Below are 4,479 nucleotides of genomic sequence, written 5' to 3'. Positions count from 1 at the left end.
ACTCATTGGCTTTCAGTGGAGACTGTTTCCGTGCTCCTTTTCACGTAATTTTAACACATTACGTGAAAGGAGCACGGAATCTGGTACTAGGTGTTCGTGGTCATTTCACGCATTTCTGTGAGATCAGGTTGGTTTTTTTCAAGCCGACGAGGCTGTGATCGAAATGCGGGACAGTTGCGCAGCATCGTCTTTTTTATAGCCAAAATAATTCCACACAACTGATGTGCCGCCCCTCTTTGGTACCAAACTTTCAGCTGTGCGCTCTTCTGACGAGCCTGAGGCCATTGTGCAGCAGGTTAAAGCGCAGCGTCTCTCCCTGCCTGCACTGCTTTGCTCCGCTCGGCTCACTCGCAAGTCACGTGACCAATCAAATCGCAGCCTTTGCGGTTAGAAAATCTCGTTTTGTCATATCGTGATATTATCGCAAATGCAATTAATCGTTCAGCCCTAGTAGAAAGGATGTTCGTGCAACAATTGTAACTGAAAATAAACATTTGATGAACCAAATTACAACCAATAGCTTCAGTCATTGAGGGCAGATTTTTTTTATTTAGTTTTACAAATCAAGAGTAGGCCTGATTTGACTAATTGGCTTTGCATCCTTTCCTTCTGCCCTTGTAGTCCAAGACATGCTGCCCACCAGCTTTCAAATTACAATGCTGCCACTAGTGGCTTTGTATCAATTTTATTCACATAATTATCCCTCCCTGCTATTTTGTAGTTCACCAAAACACCCTGAAACAATTTGAGTCTCACATTCTTATGCCACCATATGCCACAAACAGTGCAAGCAGGCCAATGGCAACCAAGCGCGCAGTCCTTCCTTCCTCACTTAAAAAACCACCAGCCGCCACTGGTATGAACTACATCCAGAACCAGAATTTGTCAACATCCAAAATATGTTTTGAGTGACATGAATGAAAATCCTACAGGTGCTGCAATGAGAGTAACATATTCTGTACTCTTCTTCTGAAATGTTCCTGCAGGTTACAAGCAGAATCAGTTTGTGGTACGGCCCAGTTACCATAACTGGGCACCATGGATTGGTCCCCACACAAGAGGCTCCAGTGTGGTGTCAAACACAGAACACTGCAAAATCCACACACCAAGGAACCCAGTTGAAGAATCCGACCTCTTAATTACAGAGGACCGGCTCACTGACAAGATTCTGAAACTGAAGGTATTTGCACACTGTGGAGTATTTGTATGGTTTTTCTCATTGTTAAATCTATCAGGGCTGTAATATTTGCTATTTAACATCATAGGTGGAAGCTGTGCGAAGTCTCTGCAAGGGGTGTGACTCCAAGGGCTCCAGGATGGACCTTATTATGAGGCTCCGCAAAGAAATGCAGAACCGGTCAGCATATGACAAAGTGTTTGCAAAGGTCTGGGGGGCTTCTGGTGAGTTGATTTATATTCAAAAGTGTTTGCATCAGTAATAACTTTCAGACTTCACTACATTTCACTGTAATGGTTACTCATAGCGGGTACGATAACTTTCTTTTACCAGGTGGATGTGCTGTGGTCACATGCCCTTGTGCTGTTGTTTATGGAGTTAAATTCAACCTAAGGGCTGAGAGCCCAAGAGATTGTGCTGATCTGCTGCTATCAATGAAGCATTTCCCCAATGTGACCTTTTATGATTTTGCAAGGGGACTGGCAACATACATACAAACATAAGAGAGCCATAGTCCTCGTCCTTAAGCCCTCATGAGGGGAGACTGCTGGATCCTACTGATGACAACATCAGATTGGCCTCTGCAAAGAAAGTGAAAGTCAGATTGCCTTGGCTAACTACAAAGAAGCCAGTACCTGATGAAAATGGCCACCCTATTACAGGGTCATCAGAGCATTATGCTCTTTATGACCGCTTTCATGAGGAACACCAAAGACCCAAAGGATGTTCGGCACAAGTGCCTGAGTTACGTGGCTGGGCCAATAGCCAGTGTGCCGAGCAGCTCTTCAGTGGATTGAGGAAGAACAACCACTTCTTAGACATGATGAGTCTATCGTCCCATATTTTTTTAATGAAGAACATTTTGCACCACTACAACAACGGATGCAATGCCAAAACAAAAGAGAACATGAAGAAAACATTGGAGAGTGCACTGCAAATCCAGTTGAACTCCAGTGGGCAGATGGTTTTAGGTATGTACGTGCACAGTATAGTTGTGACATTCGGATTTCAAACTGGTATTGTCTTGTAAAGTCATCTCCTGCAATAAAAAGGCTTTATTAATCCAATGTGTGGAAATTCCTAGCAGTAATTGTTTGTTTTGGTTAACACATACTGTTTAGAATGTCAAATGTCATAATCTTAATTGTTTCCCTTGCCTGCTGACAGCATCAGCAGCCACTGCTGCATCTTGCACAGCTGCCCAGTCTGTAAACACTGCAGCAGCCTCTGTTGTGACACAATCCGTGGCACCCCCTGCGAACCAGGCCGCTGCCATCATCCCACCACCGACCACCGGTACGAACCAGGCCACTGCCATCATCCCACCACCGACCACCGGTACAAACCAGGCCGCTGCCATCATCCCACCACCGACCCCTGCTGTCAACGTAGCCCCTACAATTAACGTAGAAGCTTCTGGCATGAGTGCAACAATAGCAGTGGAAGCTCCAGCTACAACCACAACAGGTATTCCAGAGATCATCACAGTACAAAAATATAGCACCTAATACTACACTATCTAATGCACTAAAATATAATGTTGTACAACTTGTAACATTATTTACTAAGTCAGTTGCTGGAAAGACATGCTATGGTACAAATTCCACACATTGCTTATTATGCTCCTGTCATTTCTGAAATTGGGCTTCTCTGACCATATTGCAGGAGGTTTTGAGGTTTGCAATCAACACTGTTGTGGAATGAAGCACATATACCACATATGTGCAAGAAGGGAAGTAACGGAGCATGAGATGGACGAAGGACAATTGACATGGGTAAATGTATTTTTTTATTTTTCTTGATTTAGTTCTAATAGGCCTAATATGGCCCACATTAAACAAAGTGAAGTATTTTCTTCATATAATTGAGTTCTAAAGAGGTTTTCTATTGTCGTTTGTTTTTTGCTGTCAATTATTATATACTGTAGTAGTAAGTACTTAACTGACTGTCATTTTAAAGCTTGATGATGTGTTGGATGACACAAAATCACCAGACGAGGCGATTTGTAAAGTGGGCACCACAGTTTTAAAAAGGCTGGACTTCCTGTCCCTGGGATTGGACAGAGAAGTGGAGGCAACAGTAAGTACACTTTTATTCACCCAAATATTTGAAAATTGTTTAGTAAAATGTCTTTGCAATCCATAAAACATTCTGTTTTATACAGATCGTCAACTGTTGTTTATCACTGGTCATCAAGATTGCCAGGCAAAAGGTGTGTATGGATATTTTTTGTATCATTTCAAGGTACAACTTTCTATCATTGATAGTGCTTATTTATTTTATGTAAACCCAAATAATTTAAACTGGTTTTCTGTGATTTACAGGGAAAGGATGTTCATGCTGTGGATGTTATCCCCACTTGGAGACCTCTCAATGTCGACCCGTTTCTCTCGCTGCCAGTAAGTTCTATGCATGTGTTGTGTATGGCTTAAGTTTGTTAACCCTGTACATAGTGACAGTATCTTGTACTATGGTTGCGTATCTAAAAATATCTTCACATTGAAACTACAAGCTCTTATTGTTGTCATTCGAATGATGCAGGTAGATGCAGCATCTAGAGACTGCATCCTTTTTCCTGTATGGAAACCAGGACACTGAATACTAGGTGTAAGTTTAACAGGCATCATGTCAGAGTTTTACAATAATAAGAATGTCACCATTTTATTATTTGGTCACATGACAGACTTTTCAAATATTGTATATCTACTTTTAGTTTTTAAATTCCAGCCACACATTGTCATGAGAAGTGTAATCTATGTCATGTAAAATAATCTGCTTTGTCACATATGTTCACTTAAAAGTTATGAAAAAGCCATTACAGTGAAGCTGTAATGTACATTTGCAGTAGTACAATGCAGATTCAACCTTTACTTGAAAATTGTATATTTTACAGGTCCTGAAGCCTAAATTTAAGAGGATACGTCTTGATTGCAACAAGCTTAGTTGCTATGGAGACTGGCATTATTTATCCATGTTCATGTTTCAGTCTAATATTGAGGAACCGTTCATTGTTCCCGTAAATTAATATTCGGTTCGTTTTTGTGTTTTGCATGGTGTTATATTGTTATTATTCATATTGTTATGTTTAGGAACCGTTCAATGTTCCTAGTAGAGTTAAGAATGTTGGCAACCGTTCAATGTTGCTTTTGCTGTGTTCTAAAGAAGCCTGTAGAGTTAAGTATGTTATCAACCGTTCAATGTTGGTTCTGCTGTGTTCAAAAAAGCCTTCTGGTGATGTGTTCATTACATTTGTGGTGATCAAGGTAGCACAATCTGGAGTCATACTATGCACACCTGCTCCA

General features: G+C 41.1%; 1 long non-coding RNA gene across 1 annotated transcript; it reads left to right on the top strand.

The window, feature by feature from the left end:
• Window positions 1–2,839: 2,839 nt before the first annotated feature.
• On the top strand, window positions 2,840–3,384 carry LOC311352629. The gene is made up of 3 exons (XR_014636925.1): window positions 2,840–2,952; window positions 3,137–3,256; window positions 3,342–3,384. It is a non-coding gene; the product is annotated as an uncharacterized lncRNA (long non-coding RNA).
• The last annotated feature ends 1,095 nt before the right edge of the window (window positions 3,385–4,479 follow it).

Source organism: Micromesistius poutassou, assembly GCF_964030765.1.
Source record: "Micromesistius poutassou genome assembly, chromosome: 9".
In the NCBI taxonomy this organism is placed as follows: Eukaryota; Metazoa; Chordata; class Actinopteri; order Gadiformes; family Gadidae; genus Micromesistius; species Micromesistius poutassou.
The sequence above is the reverse complement of the archived record's forward strand: the minus strand, read 5'-3'. Positions and strand labels throughout refer to the sequence as shown.